Source organism: Zalophus californianus, chromosome 2 (assembly GCF_009762305.2).
Source record: "Zalophus californianus isolate mZalCal1 chromosome 2, mZalCal1.pri.v2, whole genome shotgun sequence".
NCBI classification, from domain to species: domain Eukaryota; kingdom Metazoa; phylum Chordata; class Mammalia; order Carnivora; family Otariidae; genus Zalophus; species Zalophus californianus.
In genome coordinates, this window is record NC_045596.1 from 63,341,951 (window position 1) to 63,359,055 (window position 17,105).

Consider the following 17,105-nt stretch of genomic DNA (forward strand, 5'->3'; position numbering starts at 1 on the left):
TCTGTGATTCAACAGTCTTACACAATTCACAGCGCTCAACATACCACATACCCTCCCCCATGTCTGTCACCCAGCCACCCCATCCCTCCCACCCCCCACCACTCTAACAACCCTCAGTTTGTTTCCTGTGATTAAGAATTCCTCATATCAGTGAGATCATATGATACATGTCTTTCTCTGATTGACTTATTTCACTCAGCATAATACCCTCCAGTTCCATCCACGTTGTTGCAAATGGCAAGATTTCATTCCTTTTGATGGCTGCATAATATTCCATTGTGTGTGTGTGTGTGTGTGTGTGTGTGTGTGTGTGTGTGTGTGTGTGTGTGTGTGTGTGTGTACACATCTTCTTTATCCATTCATCTGTCACTGGACATCTTGGCTCTTTCCATAGTTTGGCTAATGTGGACATTGCTGCTATAAACATCGGGGTGCACGTACCCCTTTGGATCCCTACATTTGTATCTTCGGGGTAAATACCCAGTAGTGCAATTGCTGGGTCGTATGGTAGCTCTATTTTCAACTTTTTGAGGAACCTCCATACTGTTTTCCAGAATGGCTGCACCAGCTTGCCCAAGGCATCATTTTACAGTTAGTTTGTATACCAACACAGGATGTGTGGCTCTGTGAATTAAAGTGTGAACTGCTTAATTTTAATAAACACAACTTTGGAAACAGACTATTTGAAGAATTTTGTTGACATATAAGCTATATTAAGTAGGTCACTGTGGAGTTTTAGATTTCATATATTGCATTTCATTTTTAGTTAGGTTTGGTGAACTTACTCTTCCAAATCCCAGATCCACCTCATTATCTAACAGGAGGTTAAATTGAGTTTAGAGTTGGGAAAGGCCACATTATATAGAACAAATATTTGATGGGACAAAAACTATTACAGATTGTCAGTTTGAACACTGTCCTTTTGTAAGTGATGAATGTATTGCTTATGTTTTTAGATTCTAGTACGTAATTCTTGAAGATCAAGAATTTTGCTATTCCAAGATGTCAGTAATAATGGTTACCATTTATTGAATTTTATTTTATACATACAATGGAAACTGAGGCCCAGAGAGCATCAATGACTGGCTTAAGGTCAGATAGTTTATAAGTAGGAATGCAGCTCTGTCTCTTTTTAAACTCTTTTCTGTAAATAGTAGCAAAACAAATAAAGATGTTAAGTGGCCTGTTTTAAATAAAAATCTACATAATAGAAATGTCAGTTTTGTAGCATTTTTAATCTGGCTGGGAAATACTGTTCACAACTAACATGATTCTCTTTTTATACTCGGGCCTTGTCACTTGGCCTGTCTTCGGAGAAACAGTACAGATTTTGATAAAGCCTTCTAATCCACTAATCCTTGGGCCTGGTATGGTGCATTGCTGGGGAATGATGGCAGGCGGTATGCTGTCAATTCAAAGTGAGCTTTACAGTCTTACAGCCCCTCCCTTGTACCCTAAATGATGAGACAACAGAAGGCATGTCATTACAATAGCAGTTTCAGGCCATTCATCCTCTATAATCTGATAGCAAAGAAAAGAACATCAAAATAAAATTTCATTGAAACTGGAAGCTTCTTATATGATTAAAAATGTACCACCTGTTTTATAACTAAAAGAGTTGTCCTCTAAAAGATGGAAACCTGATTGGAAGACTATGATGCAAACATGCGCCTCTCCCCACATTTTTGACATTTTCTAAATATTTTGAATTTTTTGATACAGTTTATGAAAGTTCATTTATGTGATTCAAGAATACATTATTTGCAATATTTATTTAAAATAATATGGCATTAACTAGGATTTCACTCTTCTTCCCAAAATGTGTAAAGGAATACTATAATAAATATATGAAAATATGAAAACTCACCTTACAAATTTAGCTTTTGAGTTTGGAATTCTCTCTTGGACTTGGCAAGACTATGATGTCTTTGAAATTTTAATATTTAAGAAATTTCTTTTTATGAAAACTAGCATGAAATGGATGAATTTATATTCTTACATTTATTTGGTGGATTCATGTTCTTAAATTCCTTTGGTGAATTAAGCTTATTCTTCAGAAGCTCCCAGTTTTTTTACCTGGTTAGTCATTTTCCAGATCACTAGAATCGGGAGTAGTAGGTGAGTTTCACAATTGTTCAAGTGAATGATAAGCTTCTTGAAGTCAGGAAATGCTTTATTCATCTTTGTGTGCCATACAATACCTTGATGAATGAGTTTATTACTTTAGTAATCTAATATAATGTCTCTCTCCTTATACACACACACACCCTAATATTTAATGAGTTTTTACTAAATAAAATGAATATTATTTAATGTCCCGCTCTATCAGGTAAGTTCCATTATTGCCTTTATTTTATAGACGAGGAAACGGAGGCTTTTTTGGATGTTTATCTTCTGTGGATTTTGTAAAGTTGAGTTTTAGTTCACTTGGTGATGAAGCCTTATAGTATTTCTAGAACTCTAACCTACAGACTATAAAATACTCAGCACAAGATATGTATTGACAGTTCAACAAAACACTGTTTGCTGAAGTAGAAACAGTATTGGGCTTTTTTTTTTTTTTTTTTTAACTTTTCAGACATAGCTTTGTAAAGGAAATCAAAAGAAATTCAGGACAGGTCTGTGGGTGTCTTTTTCTGGGGGTTGACGAGCTATGTTGAATATTTGCTGGTGGTGATGTTCTACTGGTAGTTTAATTGTAGCATTTACAGATGAGAGTTTTAAACTAGTGTCAGCAGAGAAGTTCTGGCTTTGATGTGTATGGCCTTAAACTTGGGCGTTCTTCAACTTTTTCCTAGTTTCATAGTCCTTGTGTATAAAAAGACTACATCTCTAAAAATCCCTTCTTGTTTTTTGCTTTCAAATATAGCTGAAGCTATGAAATAGGGTTAAGGTCACCAAAAGAAAGAAACGGAAAGAGAAAAGGGAAAGCCAAATAATGAGAACTGGATAATAACAATGCATATCTTTGAAGTGGTAGGAGGTCATGCCAATGATCTGACATAGAGCAAGGGGACCACTTTTGAAGATGTAGTTAATAAAGTTGAAAAGGAAAGATCATAACAAACCTTCCAAAGCATTTCACCCTAACGTGGGAGCCTAATGGTGGGGAGTTAAGAGATAATGTATGAAGAGCTGTTGGCACTGCATTTGTGCACTTGACAAGTATTAGTTACTCTCTTCTCTGATTCATTTCTCAGTATCATTGGAAGCATGTGACAGGTACTCCATAAATAGTAATGAAAGGATGGGGTACTACACCAGCAGTACTAAACATAGCCCTTTACTGAGTACGTACCACACACCAGCAGTGTTGTAAGCACTTCACGTATGTTCTCACTTTAATTCTTGTTACAACTTTCGGAGGCAAATACTATTGCTATCCCTGCTTTACAGATGAGGAAAGTGAGACACTAAGTAGTGCATGATTCCAAGTCATAAAAGGACACTTTCATTTAGTATCTTCTGCTTATAAAGGAAGGAAAGTATGCTATATATTTTTATATAAACAGTTACCAAATGGTTAATGTGGCATTTAGATATTTAGTACATGCTTTTTACTGACAGTACTGAATAACTGAAGCGTTGCTTTCATTAGCTCTGCACTATTATCTTGAAATTCTATATATGATATATATTAAGCCAGTGAGAATAACTTTAATCAGAATTTCGGTAAGTTGGTACTAGTTCTCTTGACACTTACTTCAGTGATTTCACATTGTTGTAACTTTTTTTTTTTAGAGATTTTATTTATGCAAGAGAAAGAGAGAGAGCACAGGCCAGGGGAAGGGACAGAGGGAGAGGGAGAAGCAGACTCCCAGCTAAGCAGGGAGCCTGACACGGGGCTCGATCCCAGGACCCTGGGATCATGACTTGAGCCGAAGGCAGACGCTTAACCCAATGAGCCACCCAGGTGCCCCTGGTAACTTTTTTCCCCAACACTTTACTTGGAATTTCCCTGAGAGGCCACTTATATGCTGCAGAAGAGAATTTAAGACTTTATAACCCTTTATTGCTGTTCTTAATAATTTATCCAAATCTACATCGTCTAAGTCACTCCCTTTATTTTCAGGACTTTGTTCTGATTGGATTTTGGCTGTTGGCAGATATCAGACCAACCTCAAAAGATAAGGATTACTCAAAAAGCTGAAATTTTCATACTTTGTAGTTCCAAGGCACAAAGCAGAAATAACATCCTGACTAGAAGCCATCAAAATATTCTGTATTTAGGTTAAGGAAAGAAGAATGCCCCTCAGGGCCGAAAATAAAAGCTAGTCAATGTATGAAAATTTATAGTGTTTTACCAAAATCATTTAATAGAGAAAGGTAACTGAGGTATCCTGGGCACATTCTAGATAATTGTTTATGCTTTAAATACATGTTTCTAGTGCTTATTTTAAATATTATGGTAGCTTCCCTTCCACCCACTTTTTGAAAAACAGCCATTTTTATGTTAATACAAATCTCAGTAAATATAGGGATTATTAAGATTTAGGATATATTGAATTATAAGGAAACATATTTAGACTGTACTTTTGGGAAATTAAGTAGTGAAATAATCCTGATTTAAATTTCATAGTAAATCACATGTGTAATATTTACTCTAACAACTGGAAGAAGCAGTCTGGTCCCAGGAGCAAACAGCAGGAATATCTGAGTTCTTTTTTTTTTTTTTTAATTACAGGACTATGTTTAGGCAAAGAAACAGAATATAAAAGTTGTTGGCACTTAGCTATGAAGTCACATTTTAAAGTACTATACATTGTATAGTTGATAACCAACTTTATAACTGTAATACTTATTTTGACAGTCTTTCGTGCCTATGGAACAGGACTAAAAGCCTTAGAAAATATTGAAATAATTTTAAATTTTGTATAATTCTCATTTCTTTCTCAGTTCTTCTATAGTTCCACAGTGAAGAGGGGATGCTTAAGTAGATCACTTTTACTGCAGAAAGTAAAGCCTTATCTAGAATCGCTGTAACTTGCAGCCTGGAATTTAACTTTTCCTCAGCAGGAGTTACTGGAGAGAGATGACCACATATATTTAAATTGTGTTGTAATGGTTCTTATTAACGTTTAAGTTGCTCTTAATGTGCTGTCAGAGGTTCATTGCTGCTCTTGATTCTCTTGTGAGAATGTGGAAAAAGAAAGGAATTTGGGTAAATATCCTCTTAGTTTTATAAAGGGGAGACAATAAAAGAAAGAAAACCAGTCTTTCTGTAACCAACAGAAAACTTCCCCAGTTGCCCATACTTTTCAGGGATGTAATCTGAAACCACAAAGATGGCATAGATCATTGTGTGTGCCTGTTCTTGGTCTTTTTGAAAGCAGTCTTTTTCATTTCTTATACTATGCACCCAACTACAGCTATTTAAAAATCAGAGATCTAGTTTCCAGGATCCAGTATGCACCCTTGTGTGTGGATATACAGTTGTGTGCCTACTTTTTTCTGGCCATTTTTGAAAAAATATATAAAGTAATCTCTACACCCAGTGTGGGGCTTGAACTCATGACCCTGATACCAAGTTACATGTTCTTCTGATTGAGTCAGTCAGGCACTCCTTTTCTGGCCATTTCTAAAGTGGACCTGAATGCCTCTTGAATTAGCCATAGAATTGCACTCATCTCTGCGGTGCCTGGGGGGCTCAGTCGGTAAGTGCCTGCCTTCGGCTTAGGTCATGATCCTGGGGTCCTGGGATCGAGCCCTTCATCAGGCTTCCTGCTCAGCGGCAAGTCTGTTTTCCCCTCTCCCTCTGCCTCTCCACCCACTTGTGTGTGCATTCTCTCTCTCTCTCAAATAAATAAATAAAATAAAAAAAGAATTATACCCCCTGCCCCCCGCACTTACATTCAGTGTTGACCACTGGGTCCAGAAAAGATACTAGAAGGGTGGAATTTGGTGGATGAGGTAATTGAGTTTGGCCTTGTTCTGGAGGTGATGATAATAGTTTACTATTGAGTGTTTATTGTGTGTTGGGCACTCTTCTAAGTCTTTCTTTATAACAATTCTGTGAAATAGAACTGTTATTGTCATATTATTCCCTCAATATAATTTATATATTTCCTCATATTATGCTTAAGGGTACAAAGTATTGGCTAGGATCTTGTCAGAGATTGTTACTGGGTTAAGTTCATTAGCTGTGTATTAATTATGTATAATGAATATGTATAATGAGGGAATAATAGTAAATCCATAAGGTGAAATTGATATTAAAAAAGAGTTTTCTTTTTCTTTTTTTCCCCTCAACGAAAAAGTACATGATCATGGTTCTATTTAAAATGCTGAAAAACTAGAAACAACCTAGAGGTTCTATAGGTAAATGTTAAATCTTAAAATGTTATAATTCAGTGTTTTATCATGTTTCTATCAGAATTAATAATGACTATATTGATACCTGTAAACATGCATTGAAAATGGTAAATGAAAAACCCCACAAATTTATATTCACATTGACAGTTAAAAAAAATAGATCTGGGGGTGCCTGTGTGGCTCAGTTGGTAAAGCATTTGACTCTTGATTTCAGCTCAGGTAATGATCTGTGTTGTGAGACTGAGCCCCGCTTTGGGCACAGTGCTGGGCATGGAGCCTGCTTAAGAATCTCTTTCTCCTTTTCCCTATGCCCCACCCCTCCTACCCTGCCCATGCTCTTTCTCTCTCTCAAAAAAAAAAAAAAAGATCTGTATAGCATTTAACACAAAAAAATCTATACGTCTATTAATACAACTTTGAGAAGCTCACAGTGCAGACAGAACGAGTAGGAAGTGACGAATGTGTTTTGGAAAGCACTAGTGGCCAATTGGGTAAAGGAAACAGTTAATTTATTTTTTTAATTTATTTTTTGTTTTATATGTCATTTTTATTTATTTATTTTTTATTAACATATAATGTATTATTTGTTTCGGGGGTACAGGTCTGTGATTCATCAGTCTTACACGATTCATAGCGCTCACCATAGCACATACCCTCCCCAATCACCCAGCCACCCCATCCCTCCCACCCCGCTCCACTCCAGCAACCCTCAGTTTGTTTCTGAGACTAAGAGTCTCTTATTGTTTGTCTCCCTCTCTGGTTTCATCTTTATCATTTTTTCCTTCCTTCCCCTATGATCCTCTGTCTTGTTTCTCACATTCCTCTTATCAGTGAGATCGTATGATACCTGTCTTTCTCTGACTGACTTATTTTGTTCAGCATAATACTGTCTAGTTCCATCCACGTCATTGCAAATGGCAAGATTTCATTTTTTTTGCTGGCTGCATAATATTCCATTGTATGTATGTATATATATATATATATATATATATATATATATATATATATATATATATATATGTCACATCTTCTTTATCCACTCATCTATTGATGGACATCTAGGCTCTTTCCATAGTTTGGATACTGTGGACGTTGCTGCTATAAACATTGGGGTGCAGGTGCCCCTTTAGATCACTACATTTTATCTCTGGGGTAAATACCCAGTAATGCAGTTGCTGGGTCATAGGGTAGCTCTATTTTCAACTTTTTGAGGAACCTTCATGCTCTTTACCAGAGTGGCTACACAAGCTTGCATTCCCACCCAACAGTGTAGGAGGGTTCCCCTTTCTCTGCATTCTTGCCAACATCTGTCATTTCCTGACTTAATTTTAGCCATTCTGACTGGTATGAGATGGTATCTCATTGAGGTTTTGATTTGGATTTCCCTGATGCCAAGTGATGTTGAGCACTTTTTCGTGTGTTTGTTGGCCATTTAGATGTCTTCTTTCCAGAAATGTCTGTTCATGTCTTCTGCCCATTTCTTGATTGGATCATTTGTTCTTTGGGTGTTGAGTTTGATAAGTTCTTTTTAGATTTTGGATACTAGCCCTTTATCTGATACGTCATTTGCAAATATCTTCTCCCATTCTGTCAGTTGTCTTTTGGTTTTGTTGACTGTTTCCTTTGCTTTTTATCTTGATGAAGTCCCAATAGTTCATTTTTGCCCTTGCTTCCCTTACGTTTGATGATGTTTCTAGAAAGAAGTTGCTGTGGCTGAGGTCAAGGAGGTTGCTGCCTGTGTTCTCCTCAAGGATTTTGATGGACTCCTGGAGTCTCACATTTAGGTCTTTCATCCATTTGGAGTCTATTTTTGTGTGTGGTGTAAGGGAATGGTCCAGTTTCATTCTTCTGCACATGGCTGTCCAATTATCCCAACACCATTTGTTGAAGAGACTGTCTTTTTTCCATTGGACATTCTTTCCTGCTTTGTCGAAGATTAGTTGACCATAGATTTGAGGGTCCATTTCTGGATTCTCTGTTCCATTGATCGATATGTCTGTTTTTGTGCCAGTACCATACTGTCTTGATGATGACAGCTTTGTGATAGAGCTTGAAGTCCGAAATTGTGATGCTACTAGCTTTGGTTTTCTTTTTCAACATTTCTCTGGCTTTTCGGGGTCTTTTCTGGTTCCATACAAATTTAAGGATTATTTGTTCCATTTCTTTGAGAAAAGTTGATGGTATTTTGATGGGGATTGCATTAAATATGTAGATTGCTCTAGGTAGCATTGATGTCTTCACAATATTTGTTCTTCCAATCCATGAGCATGGAACGTTTTTCCATTTCTTTGTTTCTTCTTCAATTTCTTTCATGAGTATTTTATAGTTTTCTGAGTACAAATTCTTTGCCTCTTTGGTTGGATTTATTCCTAGGTATCTTATGGTTTTGGGTGCAGTTGTAAATGGGATTGACTCCTTAATTTCTCTTTGTTCTGTCTTGTTGGTATATAGAAATGCAGCTGATTTCTGTGCATTTATATCCTGCTGCTTTACTGAATTCCTATATGAGTTCTAGCAGTTTTGGGGTGGAATCTTTTGGGTTTTCCACATAAAGTATCATATCTGCAAAGAGTGAGGGTTTGACTTCTTCTTTGCTGATTCGGATGTCTTTTATTTCTTTCTTTTGTCTGATTGCCAAGGTTAGGACTTCTAGTACTATGTTGAACAGTAGTGGTGATAGTGGACATCTCTGCTGTGTTCCTGACCTTAGGGGGAAAGCTCTCAGTTTTTCCCCATTGAGAATGATATTCGCTGTGGGTTTTTCATAGATGGCTTTTATGATATTGAGGTATGTACCCTCTGTGCCTATACTCTGAAGAGTTTTGATCAAGAAAGGATGCTGTACTTTGTCAAATACTTTTTCTGCATCTATTGAGAGTATCATATGGTTCTTGTTCTTTCTTTTGTTAATGTATCGTATCACATTGATTTGCGGATGTTGAACCAACCTTGAAGCCCAGGAATAAATCCCACTGGGTCGTGATGAATAATCCTTTTAATTACTTTTGGATCCTATTGGATAGTATTTTGGTGAGAATTTTTGCATCCATGTTCATCAGGGATATTGGTCTATAGTTCTCTTTTTTGTTGGGGTCTTTGTCTGGTTTTGGAATCAAGGTAATGGTGGCCTCATAAAATGAGTTTGGAAGTTTTCCTCCCATTTCTGTTTTTTGGAACAGTTTCAGAAGAATAGGTATTAATTCTTCTTTAAATGTTTGGTAGAATTCTCCTGGGAAGCCATCTGGCCTTTGGGCTCTTGTTTGTTAGGAGATTTTTGATTACTGCTTCAATTTCCTTACTAATTATGGGTCCGTTCAGGTTTTCTATTTTTTCCTGGTTCAGTTTTGGTAGTTTATACATCTCCAAGAAAGCATCCATTTCTTCCAGATTGTCTAATTTGCTGGCATATAGTTGCTCATAATATGTTCTTATAATTGTATTTCTTTGGTGTTGGTTGTGATCTCTCTCCTCTTTCATGGTTTTATTTATTTGGGTCCTTTCTCTTTTCTTTTTGATAAGTCTGGCCAGGGGTTTATCAATCTTACTAATTCTTTCAAAGAACCAGCTCCTAGTTTCGTTGATCTGTTCTACTGTTCTTTTGGTTTCTATTTCATTGATTTCTGCTCTGATCTTTATTATTTCTCATCTCCTGCTGGGTTTAGGCTTTATTTGCTGTTCTTTCTCCAGCTCCTTTAGGTGTAGGGTGAGGTTGTGTATTTGAGACCTTTCTTGTTTCTTGAGAAAGGCTTGTATTGCTATATACTTTCCTCTTAGGGCTGCCTTTGCTGCATGCCAAAGATTTTGAACAGTTGTGTTTTCATTTTCATTGGTTTCCATGAATTTGGTTAATTCGTCTTTAATTTCCTGGTTGACCCATTCATTCCTTAGTAGGATGTTCTTTAGCCTCCATGTATTTAAGTTCTTTCCAACTTTCCTCTTGTGATCAAGTTCTAGTTTCAAAGCACTGTGGTCTAAAAATATGCAGGGAATGATCCCAGTCTTTTGGTAATGGTTGAAACCTTATTTGTGTCCCAGGATGTGATCTATTCTGGAGAATGTTCCATGGGCACTAGAGAAGAATGTGTATTCTGTTGCTTTGGGATGGAATGTTGTGAATATATCTGTGAAGTCCATTTGGTCCAGTGTGTCATTTGAAGCCTTTATTTCCTTGATCTTTTGCTTAGATGATCTGTCCATTTCAGTGAGGGGGGTGTTAAAGTCCCCTACTATTACTGTATTATTGTTGATGTGTTTCTTTGATTTTGTTTTTAATTGGCTTATATAATTGGCTGCTCCCATGTTAGGGGCATAGATATTTAAAATTGTTAGGTCTTCTTGTTGGATAGACCCTTTAAGTATGATGTAGTGTCCTTCCTCATCTCTTATTATAGTCTTTGGTTTAAAATCTGATATAAGGATTGCCCCCCGAGCTTTCTTTTGATGTCCATTAGCATGGTAAATGGTTTTCCACCCCCTCACTTTCAATCTGGGGGTGTCTTTGGGTCTAAAATGAGTCTCTTGGAGACAGCATAACGATGGGTCTTGTTTTTTTATCCACTCTGATACTCTTTGTCTTTTGATTGGGGCATTTAGCCCATTTACATTCAGGGTAACTATTGAAAGATATGAATTTAGTGCCACTGTATTGCCTGTAAGGTGACTGTTGCTGTATATTGTCTCGTTTCCTTTCTGGTCTATGTTACTTTTAGGCTCTCTCTTTGCTTAGAGGACCCCTTTCAATATTTCTTGTAGGGCTGGTTTGGTTTTGGAAATTCTTTGTTTTTGTTTGTCCTGGAAGCTTTTTATCTCTCCTTCTATTTTCAGTGACAGCCTAGCTGGATATAGTATTCTTGGCTGCATGTTTTTCTCATTTAGTGCTCTGAATATATCATGCCAGTCCTTTCTGGCCTGTCAGGTCTCTGTGGATAGGTCTGCTGCCAATCTAATATTTCCACCATTTTAGGTTACAGACCTCTTGTCCCGAGCTACTTTCAGGATTTTCTCTTTGTCTCTGACACTTGTGAGTTTTACTATTAGATGTCTGGGTGTTGACCTACTTTTATTGATTTTGAGGGGGGTTCTCTCTGCCTCCTGGATTTTGATGCCTGTTTCCTTCCCCAAATTAGGGAAGTTCTCTGTTATAATTTGCTCCAATATACCCTCTGCCCCTCTCTCTCTTTCTTCTTCTTCTGGGATCCCAATTATTCTGTTGTTTTACTTTATGGTATCACTTATCTCTCGAATTCTCCCCTTGTGATCCAGTACTTGTTTATCTCTCGTTTTCTTAGCTTGTCTATTCTCCATCATTTGGTCTTCTATCTTCTGCCTCATTTATCCTAGCAGTTAAGAGCCTCCATTTTTGATTGCACCTCATTAATAGCCTTTTTGATTTTGACTTGGTTAGATTTTAGTTTTTTTATTTCTCCAGAAAGGGATTCTCTAGTATCTTCTATGCTTTTTTCAAGCCCAGCTACTATCTTTATAATCGTCATTCTGAACTGTAGTTCCAACATCTTACTAATGTCCATATTGATTAGGTCCCTGGCAGTTGGTACTGCCTCTTGTTCTTTTTTTTGAGGTGAGTTTTTCTGTCTTGTCATTTTGTCCAGAGAAGAATAGATGAACAAGATCATGCTAAAAGGGTAACAATGACCCCAGAAAAATATACACAAATCAGAAGAGACCCAAAACGGGGGTTGGAGTGGGGGAGAGAAAGAAAGAAAAAAAAAATATGATCAGGTTGGTGAGTGGAACAGAGCCACACACTAGATTTTGGGTTTATTTTGGTCTGTTAGAAGAACAGATCAAAGAAAAAGAAGAAACTGCCTCCCAAAATTTTAAAGAAAGAAAAACATGTATATACACACAAAAATAAGGGTAAATACGATGAAGGGATGGAATATGACTGTAAAGATGAAAATTAAAAAAGATTTTAAAAAAGGAATTGATAGGGTAAGAAGTTGTTTGAAAAAGGAAATAACAAAAATTAAAAAAAAAAAAAGAATATGATCAGGCGGGAGACTAGAACAAAGCCATACACTAGATTTAGGGTATATTTTGGTCTGTTAGAAGAAACTGTATCCCAAGATTTTAAAGAAAGAAAAACTTACATATATACAAAAAATAATATTAAATACAATGAAGGGATAGAATATGATCGTAAAAATGAAAATTAAAAAAATTTTAAAAAAGGAATTGATGTTTGTTGAAAAAGGAAAGAAAAATTAAAAAGAAATAGAAAAAATAAAGAAAATTTAATATATTAACTTTGAAAGACTAAAGAATCGGGAAAAAAGCCATGAATTCTATGTGCTGTATTCCCCTAGCTCTGGAGTTCTGCCATTCTCATTGATTGGTAAACTTGGTCTTGGCTGGCTGTTCTTGCTGATCATCTGGGGGAGGGACCTTTTGCCGTGGTTCCCAAATGTCTTTGCTGGAGGTGGAATTACCCTGCCCCAGCCAGTGCAGGCTAAGTAATCTGCTCGGGTTTGCTCTCGGGAGCTTTTGTTCCCTGCAAGCTTTCTGTACAGCTTTGGAGGACAAGAGTGAAAACGGCGGCCTCCCAATCTGCGCCCTGGAGGAGCCGAGAACTCGGGGCCCCACTCCTCAGTGCGCCCTCAGAGAAAAGCAATCACTCCTGTCTCCCCGGTCTCCGGCCACACTCCATGCTCAGTCGGCCTGTGACCGAGCGTTTCTATCTCTGGCACCTGACCCCGTGTGGAGTCTCCAAACCCAGCAGATCCCTGCAGTGCGCTCCTGTACAGGAAACAATTAATTTAGAAGACTGGGATTAAAATAGAAGAATCACAGAGAAAGTCAACTGAAGGACTCTGTCCCAAGATCTCTGTGCCCTAGAAATGGAATTTCTCAGAGAAGTTGTGGAAGCAGGGAAACCTGGGTGGCTCAGTCGGTTGGGCATCTGCCTTCAGCTCAGGTCATGATCTCAGGGTCCTGGGATCGAGGCCCCTATTGGGTTCTCCGCTCAGCGGGGAGTCTGCTTCTCCCTTTCACTCTCCCCTTTTGCTGTCCCTCTCTCAAATAAATAAATCTTTAAAAAAGAAAGGAAAAGAAAAAGTTGTAGAAGCAGTATTTTTCCAGAATGTATTTTGCAAAATCGTTTATAAGGCTCTACTGGGTGCTACTTGTACATAAAAGTGTAGTGAAGCAAATTTGGGAAGTCCTGGATTTCATAAGATTAAGCAGATTCTTTTGTGTAGGACTTGACAGCACCTTTAGTGAGCATTTTCCAGGTAGAGGCACATTACATAGCAGCATTTTATAAACTCAGGTACATGAGACCGCAGAGCTGTTTGGTTCTTGAAACAGGAATAATGTTCTGCGGGATACACTTTGGAAAACATTATGGAATGTTCTTGGAGGTGTCCATGAGCAGGTACGATGGGTACACTTTGTGGCTTTCTGGGGGGTAAGGAGCTTGAAGTAAGACATTAAACTATCATAGAGGAACTGCCCAACGTGAGGGATGATTGTCTTTGCCATTACACTTTTTTTTCTTTTGAATGAAAATTCACAAAAATAAATTCTACAGCTAATCTAAACGTCATCTTTGTTTTTAGTATCAGAAGTAAGCTGTATGGGGGAGAAGTCAAACTTGAGAATCTGTATCTGATTTGGTTTTAATCTGTTAGGATTTAAGATAAGCCTATTGTAAATTTGTAAAGATACAGCATTTAGCTCTTGGCTGGTTTCATGGAACTGGTAGATGAATAATGGATGAAGATTATGTTTAAGTAGAACCTGATGGAATTCCCCATGTCTTCTCTCCCCCTCCTCCTCAGCCTTACTCCTCACTTCAAGGTTGCCAACAATCTGCCTGGACCGACCACAGTCAGTGGCCATTGTCTATCCTCAGTTTATTGCACGTCTTTGCCTCACCCAGCTCGGTTGTCTCCTCTGTCCTCCGAAGCACTTCTCTCTTGGCTTCCCTGACACTGCACTCGCCTGGTTTTGGTCCTTCTCTCTGTACTTTGCAGTTAGCTTTGTAGGTGGTTCTGCTGACTTCTAAATGTGTTATACCTGAGGGCTCAGTGTTGGGTCCCCTTTTTCTGTTTTGTACTCACTTCCTAAGTGATTTCCTTCAGACTTGTAACTCTCTCCGCATACGGTCTACATGAGGAGGACTCCCAAATCTCTAGTCTCCAGTCAAAAACTAACCATTGCCCTCAAACCACAGGTATCTACTATTTGCACTTAATGCATCACAAATAGCAAGCACTGTGTCCAAAACCTGATTCTTGGTAATCTCTACTTTCCCTCTTATTCTTTACTCACTCTTTTCTGTCTGTATTAATGGCACTACCATCCTTCCAGAGAGTTTCCCTCCTCAGTCTCTAATTCTTCACTGCTACTTAGCCTGCTACCACCATCGTCCAGGCCACCAGAATCTCTGGCTTTAATTTCTACCATTTCCTCCTCCCTGATTCCTCACTTTTGTATCTCTCTTTTCAGCCTTTTTTTCTACACAGTCAGTTATGTTTCAAATATCAATCTGATCATGACACCCATTTTAAATAAAGCCTTGTAACGGCTTCCCATTGCATACCGAATTTAGAGCAAAATCCAGACTCCTTCTCATGGCCTGAAAGGCACCTTCACAGGCTGCTCCCTTCCCCTCTCTTTCCTGCCTCGTATTCCTCTTGCCACTGTACTCCATTCACACTGGCCTATTTTCAGTTCCTCAAACGTGCCAACTGCTTTCTTGCCTTCACACATGCCCTAGCTTCTCCTTGGAGCAGCTTTCTGCCTGTCCTTTGCGTGGCTGGCTCCTTCTCACTGTTCAGTCTTAACCGGCATCTCCTCAGGGAGGCCTTTGCTGACTGTCCAGAGTAGGTTTCTGTACCCGTTCCCCCGCCCCATGACTTGCACTACTTCTCTGTTATTTCAGAGTGCCAGTCCTTGTACTGTCTCCCACACTTGATTGTAAACTCCTGAAGGTAGAGACTGTGTTTATTCACCAATGTAACAAACATTTTTTGTTAAACTTAAAAAATTCAGTGACTGAATTCTGAGCTTAAAAAAATCTGCAGATGTAAAGAGTTCATTTTTTAATGTAACTTTATTGTATTCTGAATATATTGGATATGCGTCCAAAGCTATGAGCTCAGAGTAGTCACTTATTGTTTCATTCAACAAATATTGATTCACCACATGCTAGGATAGAAAAGAATGATGTGAGGTAAATGATAAATAGGACTGTGTCTAGGAGGTAATAATCAAGTAGGGAAAACAGACAAACAAATAATTGTAATATAGTACAATTAAGGCTTGTTCTAAGTTCATCAGGAGTCCCAAATAGGGGTATTTTTCAAGGGGTGTCTTTGCAGGGCTCTGGCATGGGCTGGGTCTTGAAACACATCCAGGTCCGCTAGGCAAGTCGGGTGGGAGTGGGAGTGCCAGAAGGATGTTCCTACCAGGGGGTGGTGTGACAATGGTAGAGAGATGTTAAAACAGCAGAGTGCTCCTTGAAACCCAAATCTTTTAGGTTCCTCAGTTTCTGATAGCAAACATTAAGAGGTTGGATAGCAGGATAACTCAAAATAATTTTTTTAAATCTAAATGTGTCAGGTGGAGCTATATACCCATGGAAGACATCAAGGTCTGAGGCTAAAGGTGTGGGAGGACAGAATCCAGAGATGGGGCCCCTGTGCTGGGCTAAGGGTTGGGACTTTAGAGAGCCACTGAATGGGTTTAAGCTGTAGCCACATAATTAGTGTTTCAGAAAAATCATTCTGGTGGCAGGATAGAGGAGTAGTTTGAGGGACGTGGTACTGGAGGGAACAGATTCAAGAGTTTAAAAACACAAACTCATGAGGAAGGAAGATGATTTCCAGACTTCTGTTGATTTGCAGAACTAGTTAGAAGTGTTTACAGCTTAGTGGGAACTGATGAGGAGCACATTTTAAGAGGAAAGATGATCTCTTTTGAAATTACTGAGTTTGAAGTAATAGTAGGATACATATTCATAAGTATTAGATGAGTAAGATAAGTATTCGTGGTCAGTATTAGAGAGATCCAGTCATGATGGTGTATGTGGCAATTAACACAGAAGTATTTAAGACCACGGGAGGACATAAGAGGGAGAAAGCCAAGGATAGCACCCTAGAGAACATGTATGCATATGGAAGTGTTCGTGAAAGAGAAGTCTCTATGTATGACCAAGAAGGAATAGTCAGGGAGGTGGGAAGACAATAGTATTGACTTCTAAAGAGAAGGTAAGAACTGAAGAGTATCATATGTGATAAGGACCATGTTAATAACAGGAAAGTAATGGTCCTTCCATCATAAGGTGATGACTTTTCATGACTAGACTAAATTTCCAACCCTAGCTAATTATTTTGAAGATATCTGATCTTAGTCAAAGGAAGGGAAGAACGATTGGATATGTGGTTGGATCAGTTCAAATTGATCCCTACATCTGGAAAATAATTCAATACGTCAGTATATGGGGAGGGTAGTATACTTTTGTGTAACTAATACAGTCTTTATTATATACCATACAGTGAAATCGTAAAGCACTGTATTTGATGGTTTTACTATGCATCGTACAGTGAACATATTGGTAGTTAAGTTTTTTTTAAAGGTAGCATGCTTTTAATGGAATGTTTAGTAGTGAAGATAAGACAGTTAAAGGAAGCTGTGTCATTTAGAGAAGGCAGATGTCCTCGGTACGGTCTTGGTTCAGTGCTGGGTCCTTGGCTTTGATCAGATTATGGGGAGGCACTCATGTTAACCTAGGTCGTAAGACGACCAGAATGCTAATTTTTAAAAAAAGT

At 38.1% G+C, this 17,105-nt stretch overlaps 1 protein-coding gene across 3 annotated transcripts in view; it reads left to right on the plus strand.

The window, feature by feature from the left end:
- The window catches only part of BMP2K (BMP2 inducible kinase), a 139,501-nt gene that overhangs the window by 109,774 nt on the left and 12,622 nt on the right, over positions 1 to 17,105 (plus strand). The window lies entirely within an intron of this gene.